This window comes from Cheilinus undulatus, linkage group 2, assembly GCF_018320785.1.
Source record: "Cheilinus undulatus linkage group 2, ASM1832078v1, whole genome shotgun sequence".
Lineage (NCBI taxonomy): Eukaryota > Metazoa > Chordata > Actinopteri > Labriformes > Labridae > Cheilinus > Cheilinus undulatus.
Window position 1 is genome coordinate 21,403,420 of NC_054866.1, and position 16,325 is coordinate 21,419,744.

The following is a 16,325-nucleotide window of genomic DNA, read 5'->3' on the forward strand; positions in this document are numbered from 1 at the left end:
ATAAACTGGATGACATGAATAAAATTCTAGTCTCAGTGTTTACAAGTGTGGTTTGTGGTTTGTTTGAGGAAGGAGTTGCTAATGAGTACAGAAATTGAATCAATCAAAGTTTAACAGTTAAGGAATGAGAATCCCAAAACAGACAGGCTCTTATCCAAACAGTCCTGAAGAACATTTCTGAGTCTTAATATGTGCTAATTTATGACTAAAAACACAAATATTTGTACATTAAGACAGAAATAATTACAGTTTAACAGAAACACAAAAGTGTATTTTAGGATATCTACAAACATACTATGTAATGTATTTAGGGAGCTCATTAAAGCAGTTCTAAAGCCCTGTGGTCAACCTGAAATACAAAAAAATCAAATGTGAAATCAAAAGTTAATTTTTTGCTTAGCATCCTCAAAAATCTGAGTGAAAAACATCCTATTTAAAACCATTTTGGAAACCAGCTTATTTTGCTGATTGAGACCATTTTTCCAGACTATGAAGGCATAGCGACTCAACGTTTGATCCAGAGTTGGCCATGGAGTGATCTTATGACCAACATTTAAAGTAAATTTCCTGTAGAATATGCTGCACATCTTAAAATCCAAGTTATGGTGGAAAAACCCTAATATTTCTTTGATTACTTGGATTTTGGGATGTGCTGCCTTTTTTTCTAAGATTTTTAAACTTAGGCAAGGCACTCCACTGATTATGTTTATTCATATGAAATGCGACCTGCCCCTCCCTCCAGCTGTAGCTTTTAGAGTAACACCAGCAATCATTTACCCCAAGGAGCACTGCCACCTTCATCAGACACGGTCTATGTACATGCAAGCTCCAGATAGTGACACTGCAGATACTACCCACCCTCGCACAACTCTGTTTGCCACCACAAACTGACAACTATTTGTGGTGTTGACATTGCACTTTTCTGTCTTTGACACTTAAGCAGGGGATGAGACGCATTAAACTTTCTACAAAGTAAAGAAATATCTACAGAGTGAGATCACACTCATATTAGGCAGCTGCATATATGGTTTGACCCCAAAAAAAGTCTAACAAAACATTTCTCAGTGGTTTACAGTAGTATAAGATGTACTTAAAAACATAAGTTTACCAAAGTTTGACCACTAGAAAGGTGTAATTTTCAAGATGGCAGCCGTCAGGTCCTTAAAATGACCATTACTCCTTTGTATTCCTCCTAAACCAGGAATACTGGCGCCTGATACATGTTTTGGCCATGTAATATTCTAATTAGCATATTTGCATGATAGATAAGTGATTACAAGAGAATAATATATTAAAGCAATTGGTTACAAGCATATTTATGCAAAAAATAAGTACAGTTTCCCTCAAGTAATTGCATATTTCACCTTTCTCATATCGTTTTGCCAAGTGTTGGTGGTTTTGTGGTTCATAACAATTCTTTTGATTCCAATAAAGAATAAATTCATTGGAACTGTGTGGCACTGTACACTGCTTTCCACATTACTGTGCAAATGACTTTTTTCTCTTATTTTTCTAAATATTAATGCAAATGACAGAATATTTTTCAAATTATCAGCCGTTAGAGCATAATTCAGATGTTTTTGAACAAACTTCATAATGATAACCATTAATTTTTTTATTTTTTTTAATAAAACCTCAAAATGCCTTTTCCACATTATTAAGCAGGCCACAGGTTTCAGCAATATGGGAAAGAAAAACGATCTCTGCTGCTGAAAAGTATCAAATAGTGTAGTGCCTTGGACAAAGAATGAAAACATGAGATATTTCATGAAAACTGAAGCATGATCATCTTACTATGAAGAAATTTGTGGCTGATTCAGAGCACAGACAGGTTTGTGCAGATAAAGGCATAATGAGGAAGGTTTCTGCCATACAAATTAATCAGATTAAGAGAGCAGATTCTAAAATGCCATTACAAAGCAGCAAACAGGTATTTGAATCAAGCTGCTGGTGCCTCTGGAGTCCCACCAACCTCAAGGTGTAGGATCCTCCAGAGGCTTGCAGTTGTGCATAAACCTACTATTCAATGCTCACAAGCAGAAACGGTTGCAGTGGGCCCAGAAATACATGAGGACTCATTTTAAAACAGTCTTGTTGACTGGTGAGTGTAGTGCAACCCTGGATGGTCCAGATGGAGGAGTAGTGCATGGTTGGTGGATGGCCACCATGTACCAACAAGGCTGTGATGTCAGCAAGGAGGGGGCGGAGTCATGTTCTGGGTCGGATTCATGAGGAGAGAGCTGGTAGGCCCCTTTAGGGTCCCTGAAGGTGTGAAAATGACCTCGGCAAAGTATAATAGTTTCTGACTGACCACTTTCTGCCATGGTACATAAAGAAGAACCGTGCCTTCTGTAGCAAAATTTTCTTCAAGCATGACAATACTCCATCTCATGCTGCAAAGAATACCTCTGTGTCATTGGCTGCTATGGGCATAAAAGGAGAGAAACTCATGGTGTGGCCCCCATCCTCCCCTGACCTCAACCCTGTTGAGAATCTTTGGAGCATCTTCAAGCTAAAGATCTATGAGGGTGGGAGGCAGTTCACATCAAAACAGCATCTCTGGGATGATATTCTGACATCCTGCAAAGAAATGTATGCAGAAACTCTTCAAAAACACACAAGTTCAATGGATGCAAAAATTGTGGAGATGCTGCAAATTCAAAAAATGACCATTTTCAGTTCTTTACAACCTATAAAATGTTTTAAAACTCTGTTGTGCGTAATAAAAAACACAGTTCCTGATATTCTTGAGTATAATCCTGTGGCATGTAAAAATTGAACAAGTGCTTTTGCAATCAGTTGGTGGTTCTCATATTGGCCAAGCAAAACCTTAACTGAAAAGCAAGACATATCCATTTCTTACTTTTTTTTAAACAAGGTGCTCATCTCTTTTGTGTAGTTCCTACAATGAATTAAGGTGTGTATGACTGTTTCTGGACTCCAACAGGCACGTAGTCCACGGGTGTTTCCCAATTGTGTGTAAATACTTATTTAACCCACAGTATCTCAGCCTTAATCTTGTTAATTTCACAACATCATTTTGGTTTCCAGAGAAACAGAACAATTTCCTAATTGAAGGTTGTTATTTAAATAGTGCCTCCCTCTTTTTTCATTTTCCCAAGTTTCTTGCCACTCCTGCTCAAGCTCTTCTTTGACTTTACTTCTGTATTCTTTTTTCCCATACAGAACCTTTCCTGGCTTGACTTCCTCTATCCAGTGTAATGCCCAGAGAATAGTCAACAATTCAGTTGTAAATGCAGACATACCATTACTAACTCTGTGACACATTCTTATTTCTAATATATTTGGATTTGGAGGCAGAAATCTTGAAGCCCCACTTATCCACCCACTCCTCCACTGAGTTCAGAGCCTTTTGGATCTGACTGATTGTGTACTGGACATTTCTCCCTCTCTTCCATATTGCTCCATTGTCAGCGAAAAGAGACAGTCCAAACCCCCTTCCAACATTACAAAAAATGTAATTGATCATTGATCATAACATTACAAAAAATGTCATTGATCATAATGTTAAACAGCACTGGACTTATTGCACTTCCATGAGGAGTTTCTATATCTATTTCTATAGTTTGAGAACACTTTCCACCCACTCTTACTTCAGTGGTTTGCTTTAGCAAAACGTTCTTTATCCAATTAAACATTCTTCCTCTAATGCCCAAGTCATACAATTTGATTAATAGCCCTTCTCTCCATAAGGAGTCATGGGCTTTTTCAATGTCCAAAAATACACTTACCACTATTTCCTTATTCATAAATGCTTTTTTAATATCATGATCCAATACTACAATAGATTCCATTGTTGATCTACCAAGCCTAAATCCACTTTGATAATCAACAAAAAGCCAACCTACTTTCCATAAAGTAAACAAGCCTGTTCGTAACTATCCTCTCCATAACTTTACAGAGAACTGAAGTCAGTGTCATCGGTCTGTAGGAACTTGGGCTCAAACATTTTTTACCAGGTTTCAAAATTGGTATTATAACTGCATGTTTCCATTCTAGAGGCAGATTTCCATCTTCCCATACAGAATTAAACAAAGAGACAATCTCCTCTAAAACCACATCATCTAAATGTTTCACAAGTTCCTATGTTATTCCATCTCTCCCAGGACTAGTTTTTGCTCCTGAGAGTATCGCGTCCTTGACCTCTTTAAGACTAAAGAACAAATTTATTGGACTGCGGTTATCTGTATTAATTTCTAACTTCCATTGTTCTTTAAGCATAAACTCATTTCTCTTTTTTTTCTCTTTCTGCTCCCAGATTAGCAGAGCTGTGTACCGTTTTAAAAAAAATCCACTAACATATCAGCTTTGTCTTCACTAGTAACAGCTTCTACATGGCTTTCTTTTAAAACAAGAACAGAGATCTTCTTATACACCCCTGACATACTGTGAATAGTTGACCACACACATTTAACTGGGGTCTCAGGACCCAAGTCACGCAAAAATTTCTCCAACTATTTTTCTTTGCATCTTTAATCACTTTCCTTGCTATTGCTCTTAATTTGTTATATTGTATTGCATAGCACAACATTGGACACTTTCTTAACTTCCTATATGCTTTATTTCTATTCCTTACAGCAACATCACACTCTTTGTTCCACCAGGGAACAAGAACTCGAGGTCTGGGGTTTTTCTTTAATGGCACTGTTGACTAAGCTGCTTTGTGAATAACTGAAGAGACTTATTCCAATTATCTACAGAACCCTCACTGTCAGCTTCACATAAACATGAAGCCTTCTCCTGGAACTCATCCCACCTTGCCTTGGAGAAGTTATACTTGTTTGGTCTCTCCTCTGCTTCTATTCTCAGGTCTCTTCCAAATCTGCATAAAGCAGGAAAATGGTCAATTCCAATGGTATAACAGTCCAGCACATCCCATTCTCCTACTCTGGCTAGGTTTGATAAGGCAATTGACAAATCTATATGACTACAAGTGTTTTTCAATATATTATATCTTGTAGGCCTTCCATCATTAGTCACTACCAAATCAAATTTATCCAATTCCTCCATTACCACCCCATTACTATCTTTAGAGTTACTTCCCCACAAAGGACTGTGAGCATTAAAATCTCCAACTCATATTATTGGAGGTTTGAATTTTTCCAGAAATTCCTCCAAGTCAGGCATCAATAAACGATTGCAAGGATTGTAAAAATTAATCACTGTTATTTGACCCTGTGATGTCCAAGTCTCCACAGCTACATATTCAGATTCTGATTCAGCATGTATTCTTCTGTACTGAAGTCCCGATTTAACAAATATTGCACATCCACCACCAGGCCTATCTGGCCTATCATATCTTAGACCGACATATCCTGATACAATGAAGTCTAAGCAAGGCTTCAACCAAGTCTCCTGAATGCAAAGCAATTCTGGTATATCTTTAAAGCACCAACAAATCTCTTAAACTCCTGGCCATTTGCAATTAAACTGCTTGCGTTTCATTGTAGGATGTAAAACATTAGTATGTTAATTATCATCAACCTCCAGAGACGACTCCTCCATTCTGTCGAGTTTCGTCACTGAACAGGTCCTGGACTGCTTTTCTGTCATGTACTCATGTAGCTGCTCTGGCAATAACTCTTTTATGCCAAGGAATCTCTCCGCAGCACCAACCACAGTTTTAATCACATCTGATCTTCGGGTAACACTTTTACCTCCGACAAACACGTCAACCACAAATGACAAAAAGGATTCCCGAGTCATAATCAGCATATCGGGGTGGCGGGTCATCATCAGCACTGTGCGCAGAGAGGATTAACCCCTCAGATCTCCGTTTGCAATCTTGACAGTAACTCTGTTATTTCTTTCTACGCGTTTCAGAGCCTCCGGATATGAAACATGCTCCTGAACTCTGACATTTTGGACCTTTTTAGCTTTAACAAAAATACAGTAAGAGAAGTATATTTTTATTTTATTTTGAAGGTCTATGCTGCCACCACCTTTGTTTATCCGGTCTGGTCTGGTGTCAGAAGCAAGAGAAATTTGCACTGAGACTTAATTAAAAGTTATAACAATACCAACTTTATTGAGATCACAAATTCATTAAAAATATGCAAAAGACTCTGCATCAGATCCCACTGAGCATCAGCGCACTTGCAAAAGGGATAGCCCGCGCCCCCGGGCACAATATAAGTGAAAACACCCCACACAGGATGCACTGCACACTAATACACAGCAATCAGTGCACAGCACAATAATAAAAGTCAGTGAACTACATGCATCTCATTCACGAAGGACCACTACACGCTAAGCAGGTCAGGACCACTACAAACACCAGGGGGTGGTAGCTACCCTAAAACATAGCGCCACCCCTCGATGAACCCGGACAGAGTGATACAGAATAATAAAATAGGCCTAAAAAACTATACACACTATAAAAGTAACAAACATTGATTAGTTGTTAATAATTAACAATTCATCAAACAATGGATAATCTTGTCTCGCCCAGCTGGCGACGAGACCCGCCCCCGTGGGATCTGAACATGGACTCCCGCAGCTCCCTATGTGTCCGCGGCAGCAGCAGGGGAGACCGACTGCGTGTCAGCCGGCGTGCAGGAACGGTGCGTAGGTGCGGAGAAGAAGCACACAGGTGCAGTGAGGCGTGCAGCTCCGTGGATTCAGCTCAGGGACTTACTAACCCCCCACTCTCTACCTACAGGAGACAACAAGCCTCCCCTCCTAACGCAGGAACCGCTCCCCTATCCAACTATCTTCACTGTCGGTAAGACTAAAAGTCACGGACAGCACACTTTGTCAATGTTCATGTCTCTGTCCCCCGGCCACGGCCACAGACGACAGCACTCGTCCTGTCTCGCTCCCGCGTGCCCATTCAAAACCCCCTCTTATTAGCCATGCCGTGTTTTCCACATCGTCCCATAGCTGAGTGTCATTAGCCCATTAGTTCATCAGCTACAGGTAAATGCAGGACCTCCATCCCCCTCAAGTGTCCACAGTAAGGCAGTGACTTTACACAGCCTCACTATAATACACACACAACCACGATAAACGGTGGCATGATCGCCGCCGCAGTTAACACACTTTAAAGCCTGTGCATTACATGAGTTCACATCATGATCATCTCCACACTTCACACATTTACGTTTTCCTTTACACAAATCTGCCACATGTCCGAAGCTCTGGCATTTGTAACAACGTAGCAGTCTGCAGTATTCTTTCACCTGAAAAGCCATACTTCCCAAGAAAACATTAGAGGGCAGTGTTTCACTATCAAAAACCAACAACACAGGTAAAATCCACATTTCCTCCATTCTTTGGCTTTAACCTCTTTACCTCCACCACGTTTCCTCTTTTTACATTATCCAGAATTTCTTGCTCAGTCAAAACACCAAAGACTCCATAAATCACTCCCCTTATTTTCTTTTTATTTCCAGGAACAATACACACCACTTTGACTACCAGCTTTCCAACTTCCTTCGAGCTTTCAAACTGCTTTGTTGCTTTGCAACACACTCTGAGAAAACCATTGGAAAATATTTTAGCCTGGTATTCTTTACCTATCCTTCTTTCCAAAGCTGAAGTCACTTTTAAAGGATTTAGAGCCCTAAATCCTCTCTCTCCCTCTCTTTGGGCTTTTACTTTATACAACACGACAAATTCTTTGCTCTCTCTCACTTTCCTGATCTTATTGTCTCCTGACATTTCTGGTCTTTCACTTGTAGCATCTCTTTTTGACTACCACGAACATACTCTATTGTCCCGCCCCCACCCCCCCGCGAGTACTAGCCTCCTCACTGGCTGGGCATACGACACTAAAACCAAATACTGCAGCTTTGAAGCTGTGGTTTGAAAGAATGTAACAACATAATACACATCCACAAGCAATGCTCCAGTTCATGTACTTTCTAACTCCTAGACACGTGATTTAGTCACAGGCAGCTCCAGTGGTGTTGGTATTGTAAATGTGCCAAAGGAAACAGATCATGGCACACCTTATAAACCTTATAAACTCTGATAATAAGATTAGAAACATTAACAACGTGGCTACGGCTTGATTTTTGTTACTCAGAACTGCTTCCTAAAGCAGACAGAAGGAAAGTAATGTATTTAGTTTACAGAGGTTGCTAGTGCACGGACGGTGATATGATCAGATTAAAGCATTCATTTTAACACGAATGAGCAATTGGTAGTTTACCAGCAGAGTTTCTCTGTTTAAGTTGAGTGTATGTCCTCAAGTGAGTGGGTGTGTGAGGAGGTGCGGCATGTGTGATGGCATTAAGGAATGCAATTGAGATCTTAGATCCTGAAGTCTGTTTTGCAGTCATCCATCTTAAGGGGAGAAATGAGGTGAAGAGTCAGGCTGGTTGTGCTATGGTTGTCTCCAAGATCAGAGCAACAGTCATTTAAAATTAAATGATTAGCTCATGGGTATATGTTTTATCACTTTGATGGAGCTTAAGTAGAGCGAATTTGATGAACTTTGACCCTTATTCACATCTGTCAAAAAAGTGTGGGTGTCCTGTGTACAAAGGGCATTAGTAGCAATGGATTGCACACAATTAAATAAAGATAAGACAAATACTAATGCATACTGTACAGTGATCCAAGTATGTCAAAGGGTAGAGAAGGGTTAAAGCAAACCCACATTTTGTTGTTAAAATATATACACATTTATGTAATATCAGTTTTATTTGAGGTTTTGACAGCTGCTTGCTCTAAAATCCTGGTTAGAGTTGTTTGATTAAAATATCATCTTAATTTTTAATCATCTTTACACAACATGTAACTCATTTGGCTGAGCTTTAAGTTCATAACAGGCAACAACACCCTAACATGCAGTTTCATCCCTCCAAGAGGTGATTTTAAATAAACATGTTTATTTCAATTCTTCTAAATCATTTCCACTAACACAAATACTGCCAACAAATATACTGGGACTCATATTAATGTCTGACTGGCTCTGGTGCTAGAGCAACATCACCTCATAGCAAGCAGGTTCCTATTTTAAATCCCTGTCATATGGGGCCTTTCTCTGTGGAGACTGTGTGTTCTCCCCGTTCGTGCATCCATCCTCTGCAGCTTACTCCAACTGAAGCAATGCTCATTAGATTAATTAGTGACGCTAAATCACCCGTAGGTGTGAAAGTCAGCATGAAAGTTTGTCTTTCTCTACGTATCAGTCTTGTGATTGCATGGCAGCAAGTCAAGAGTGTCCTCAAGCCCTGTCAGTTTCAAACTTCTTTGTCCAAGGCACACCTAAGATCAAGCCAGAATCTCAAGGCAAACCATATTTATATGCATGTAAAAAGTATCTTTAACTTGTGTGTATCCTTAGTTAGGATGCACAATATTGAATTTTTGCCAATATCCCATTTGCCAATATGTTGCAGATTCATTTTAGTTGATACCGATATTTAAATATGTAGTTTGCACCTAAAACTTCAGTCCTTATAACACACTTGAAGTTTAAGGAATAAGGATGGACAAAGAAAAAGGCTTCAGCTGACATAGGTTTGTTGGTCTTGCCTCCACTAACATATTTGGATAGAGAGGCAATATTTACAACCCTTTTAGACCAATAATTACAGCCAATACAGGCCGATATTTACAGCCATTATTGGCTGATGTTTACCGCCAATGTAGGCCAATACCTGATGCCGATATAGGCTGATGCTCACAGCCAAAAGAGGCAAATACTGACACCTGATATATGTTGATGTTTTTAGCCAAAATAGACTAATAAGGTGATACAGGCCAATATCTACATCTGCTACTGGCCAATACGTACACCTGATATAGGCTGATAGTTGCAGCTGATATGGCCCGATATTTACAGCCAATATAGGTCGATTTACAACCAATAGGGTGATTTTTATAGCCGTTTTGGCGGATATTTATAACGATTATGGCTGATATTTATAACTAATGCAGGCAAATATTAACAGCCAAAATAGGCCGGTATCTACAGCAGATACTGGGCAATACTTGCACCTGAAATAATCTAATATTTACAGCTCATATAGACCAATCTTTATGGTCTATATAGGCCAATATCTACAGCCGATATAGGCCTATTTTTAGCTGATATAGGTCAATGTTGGTAAATATCAGCAGAAAAAATTAATATCTGCTTTTACCAAAAATTGATCTATTTAACCAGTATCTGTTGATATTATGCTTATATGCTAAGTTATTGAATAGTTGCAGTACTGACACAGTGTTACAGTTTTTTCACAGTTTACCTAATCTTACCTCAAGGCACACCGGTGTGCCCCGCCACACTTACTGAAGACCACTGCTGTAGCTCAGTGACAGGTGAGAGTAGCTCCAGACCACCTGTAATACAGAGAGGGGCAAGAAGGTATTTATAACTGACCAGATGTATATATTATGACCAACTGCAAATATTCAGAGTGATATAAAATGTATAGTAACTGAGATGTACATTCTGATATTTTTCATATCTACCACATAGCCCTTGCTAATAAGCTGGTTTTCAGTAGTTTGATATAACATCTAACTTATATCCAAAGAAGATGTATATAGCATAACAAATTTATTAGACCACCTGTCATATTTGTCTCAAAGACCATCCTGCATCATGAAGTGCTTTAATGCGGACTCTTTCATTTTCAGTGAGCTCTCCACGTTTTACCATTTTGAACAGGAATGAGGAATTTCAAACTAAATTTACCTTTTTATACCCAAATTTGAGCCGGCTCACTGGGCTTCTCTGAGACGTCAGAAATTAATCAAGCATAACATTCAACCACTAAAATGAATTTTTCTGTTCAGGAATGCAAGTAAATAACTATAATTTGACATATTAATCAAGAAATAATAATGGGCTTTACTATTTTGTCATTTTTTTTTGTAAATCAGTAAATTTGAAAATTCATGGATAACAACAATAATTCTATTTTAGCATTAAAAAAAATATCATTTCGGTCAAAGAGCTTCTTCATATTGGTGTATTAACCATTGCAGAAACATAAAAATGATTTTGGTAATTACCAATGCTGTTCATTTAGGGCAGCTGTGGCATAAACCTTACTTTGGGTGGTGGTCTAATACATTTGTTAAGCACTGTGTTTAAAGGATGAATCTGAGCTATGCAGAAACAAAGAGAAAAGATGTTTTGATGATGTGTGGAGTAATCTTGTCATTGCTGGATGCACCTTATACACACAAACGACACAAAAGAAATGTGCTGAGTCATGATGACTATCAGGTCTGACTGGTCTATATCTCAGTGGGTGAAGAGTGCAGCGCCAGTGAAAGGAGGAAATAACTGTAATCATTTCACTACAGGGAACTTGATTTTATTGCAATGGACTTAAACTTCTACTCTAATAATGCTTTTCTCGGCTTCCAACCCCTCACGGCACTTTCACACCACAGTGATTGTTTGATTGATTTCTGTGTCATATACACAGAGTGCCCAACCCTCATGGCTTTACAAGACACAAGAAACACAGTTACAGTGGCCCAACATTTCACTTCATAAGAAATGTCATGTCCCTTCAGCAGCTCTGTCTTAGACTTTTTTTTCTCTCAGGCTTTGCTCATAAGATGTGCTATAAATAAAGGCTCTTCTTTTAAAGCATGCAACCCAAGTTTTTCATCCAATCAGAGAAAAACGTCTACATCAGTGGAGGACATTTTTCTGAAGAATACACCTCCTACCTCAAATAAATCTTATTCTCAATTTTTGTCTCACTCACATAATAAACTAATTCTGTCTTGCTTCTACTCTCTAACACTGTAGGGGTTCAGGATGTAAAGGAAAATGTAATGACATCACTGATGTCACGACATGTCTCACCTGCACCAGATGATGCTGCATACAGTGACCATCATAATAAACTAATCCCATTTGTACAGTTGAGCTGAGACTGAACTGCCCCCCTTTAAGGCGAAAGACAACTGGCAACCACTGAGCCACCGTGGTCTCTGTTGGTAGTTTAGATTACTGACTGTGTTAAATGCTTAATTAACAATAAATAAGGATTTAGTTTGGTGTTTTGGTGCCTACTAAAGATCTGTGAGTGTAACTGTGTAACACTAGTGCTGCATAGATAATGGACATTTGTCGACAGACAGGTTGGTGAAGATGTGAGTAGTTTAAAGTCTGTTGTTTGCATGTAGAGTGTGTGTATGTACAGGTGCATCTCAAAAAATAACCCCATTGATTTACTTCAGAAGGTAAGTTGCCTAAAATTCTAAATTCATCTTATACAAAGTAAAATAATTCAAGATTTTTTTTGTTATCTGAAACATCAAAATATTTGGAAAGGTTTTACTGAGCCTTTACTCTCTTCCTCTGTTCAGGACACACAACTGCAATCATGGGGAAGAGTGCTGACTAGACTTTTGTCCAGAAGACAACCACTGACCCTTTACAAGGAGGGTAATCAAGAGAAGCTCACTGCTAAAATGGCAGGCTGTTCTCAGAGGCTGTATCGAAGCATATTCATGGAAAGTTGACTGGATGGGAAAAGTGACCAAAAAGAGGCCAAAGCCTACCGCCACAGTTGCGTAGTGCTTAAAGCAGGCCACCAAGATGCTCAGTGAAATGGGATCAATGTCTTTGTCAAAAAACACTGTATCATCAGTCTGACTTTTAAACTACTTTTAAGGTGGAAAGTTACATACCGTAGATTTTACTGAAAATATGATAGTGATAGCGAGGTGTTTATTCTTACAAAAATACAGTGAAATAAGCAAACCTTCACTGAATGCCCATCCAAATAAATGCCCAAACCTGAGCAAATCCTGAAATTCTAGTAAATTCTTGTTTACTTTTATGTGATCCAAAAAACACAAGATACTTGTGCCCTACAAAGAAGATCAGCGCTCAGTGAAGAAATTGCTAATCCATTATTATTTGCCTCCACAAGTCAGCCATACAGACCGATGAGTAGCAAGAAACCAGCACCTTGCTTGGGTCGTCAAGTTTACACTGACAAAGAAGGGCCATAAAAGGTAAAAACAATAAAATAAAACTATATTAACATTTATTACCTCCATTTACCAAACTAATATTCTTTCTCATTTGTTGCAGTCAAACTTTTTCCAGTTATAAAGAATGGGCTAACAAGGCAAAGTTTTAAGAAACCTGCCCAAAAACTGTTCATTATCACCCCCACGGGAGAAAAACAACGCTTTCTGTTGACTATAAAAGATGCCAGCCACGGTACAAATCAGCTTTAAAGCTCTTTTCTTGATAAAATTCCTGTACATCTCTTTTTAACAGAGACAATAATAGAGTTTCATTTCAAAGAATCATGTAGTGTTGGGTGGTCTGGCCTGTCTAAACAAGAGCCCTGTAGAAAGACTTTCTGATTATTCTGATAGATGACATGGCAACTTTATCTCTGTGGGTGTTTATCAGGCCACAACATACCAGCTAAAGTGGGCGTGACTCCCAGGGTTTAGATGATGCACAGGAAAAACACCATCAGCCATATAAACTGTTCTAGCACACCTATAAAAAAAGTATTTCTTTTTGCTCCAAAATGTGAAACTCTGAGAGATATTAAGATTTGAAAAGCAAGAAGCTAATCCGGATCTGCTTAAAATGGGGACCAAGAAAAGTCAAAACAACTACAGTGGTAGTTTCCAAAGCAACTCTATGCTTTAACCAAGAATTGACTGGAACTAAAGAATCAAGTAAAAGTGCACATAGAAACGTTACTCATGAAGGCAGCAGTGAGAAAACCTGTTTTTACAGCACTAATCTGTAGAAAGCCTGAGGTTCTCTGGTTGTTTGTCCAACAGGTGAGGAGCACAGAAACTAAAATCTGCCTCACCCTGCTTGGTTCAGGATGCCTCAGGGGACTGGAAGATCTAATAAGTATTTTTTCTCAACCACTTTAAAAACCAAGAAAGGGATTTTTAACAAACTTAGCGAGCTAAAAATAAAAGCATTAACAAGTTTTTCTGTTTGCTTTAGACAGGATTCCTCTTCTTCCTGCTATATTTCTAAGTATTAATGGGTTACTTTTGGAAATGAGCCCAGATAGCAGGGAGTCATGTCTTTTTCAGTGTTACATGTTCTCTCCTTGGTGTTGACATTTTGGCAGTGTGACTGACTTATTAACACTCATGCAAGTGAGCAGCATCTTAATCTCTGTGGTCACTGACCACAGATTTTCTGAGTCATGCTGGTCACAAGTTTGAGTTTCATAGCATTTTTAAAAACACAACCTGATGTTCTATAAAATAAGAAACCTCCCTGCTGCTGTTGTTCTATATCTGTTCTAAATGTCTCTTTAAAAAGACTCTTTATCGATTACAAAAAAAGAGCTGAAACAGCTTCATCATATTCAGTCAAGGAAGCCTATAAGAGGGGTTAAAGAAGAGAGCTTTCTGGGGCCCAGCTAACCTGGGGTCCATAGAGGTCAGCAAAATCATAGTTTATTGTAAAGTTAAGCTCTGATAATGATATTTGTTATTTTCAACCAGAATAATAACCACTCTTATCAGAGCAACAAAAACAGAATTTTATTATTTTATGCTGTAGTACCATGTAATCTCTTTCAAAATGTAAACCCCTTTCCTTAAAACAGGATGAACAATGCTAACAATGTAGATGGGCACATTTCACTAAAGAAGAAGGGAAGAAATGTCAGGCTTTATGGCTAGGCCATAATTTGCATAAACATCGGGATGCTAGACAATTAAGTAGAAAAAACTGAGAGAACTTAAATTGGAAATAATTGAATAACTGTGAAAAGAGGCAAAAATGGTATAAAGCTGCAATAATGGGTTAAAGGGGCTAAAAGAAGTGGCAAAAGATGTAGTAAAGAGGTAAAAAGGGCAAAAAAAATGTCAAAAAAAACAGTAAAATGGTTGCCAAGTGCCTAAAAGAAGCAGCAACAAAGGGTGACAAGTGGCAAAAAGAGTGGCAAAGAAGGGCATAAAGTGGCAAAAGATTGGTTAGAAATGGCAGAAATTCAAAGAAAGTGGCAAAAATTGGTTAAAATGGATACAAAGGGCAAAAAGTGGCAACAATGGTTTAAAAGTGGCAAAAAGAAGGGAAAAAAGGGCGAAATGGATATTAAAAAGGTGAAAATGGACAACAGTGTCAAAACATTAAAGAGGCAAAAAAGGGCATAAAGTGTTATTTAAAAAGAGGCAAAAATAGAAACCAAAAATGCAAAAAGCAGCAAAATGCTTTACAAGTGAAAAAAGGAAGTTGTAACAAAGGGTGACAAGTGGCAAAAAGAGAGGCAACGCAGGATATAAAGTGGCAGAATAAGGCAAAAATTAGCAAAGAGTGGCAAAAGTGGGTTAAAAGTGGCTATAAAGTGGAAAAAAGCAGCAAAAGTGGAGAATATGGGTTAAAATGTCAAAAAGAAGTGGCAAAAATGGGCAACAAGGTACAAACTAGTAAAAAAAAAAAAAAAAGCAAAATGGGATAAGTTGCAAAAAAGGGCAAACTAGTAAAAAAAAAAGTTAAAAGTGGCAAGTGGTAAAAATGGGTGGAAAAGTGGTGAAATGGTTTCAAAAGAAGCAAGAACTCTTAATTTTAACACCAGAACCCAATGATAGATTGGCACTGTTTTCAGTTTTAAAATGAGATAACTGTTAGCCAAGATGTGCCAATGCTGGCCAAGCATTGACATCATTTCTAGATCACAAGTGGGGAGTGCCCATTCTCTGGATTTTTCAGGGGCCAAGCCAACCCTGTGGACAGGCCTGCATACAGTTAGCTCTTTGTGTTTAGAATTTGTCAAACCCCTGTCCACTAGCCTCCAGTGGGGCAAGTTATAAGTATTACATCATTGTCATGTGCTGCTATGGAATTAAAACACATTAACTTTTAAACATGGGGCCTGTTTGACCAATTTTATAGTCCCTCAAGACATTTGGGTCAAGGCATTTTGAATTTCATGCATCTTACTTCTATCAGCAGCTTGCATTATTGTAATGTGGGAGTTTCGTCATGGCCTGATCATGGTCTGTCTGTTTCTCACAAACCAAAAACAGGTGCACACTATAAAGGACTTTTTAATATATTTCTTAGTGTTTTTCTTGTTGACGATATTATTTCCAGTGAAGGACAATCTTAATGCTTCAGCATACAAAGATATTTTGGACACGCTATGCTTCCAACTTTGTGGCATCAGTTTGGCATCCCAACATGACTGGGCTCTAGTGCTCAAAGCAAGGACTATAAAGACATGGTTTGATGAGTTGTTGAAGAACTTTACTGGCCCACACAAAGCCCTGACCTCAACCCCATCAAGCACCTTTGGGATGAAGAGAACAGAGAACAGAGATTGTGAGCCAGACCTTCTCATCAAACATCAGTGCCTGACCTCATAAATGCTCTACAG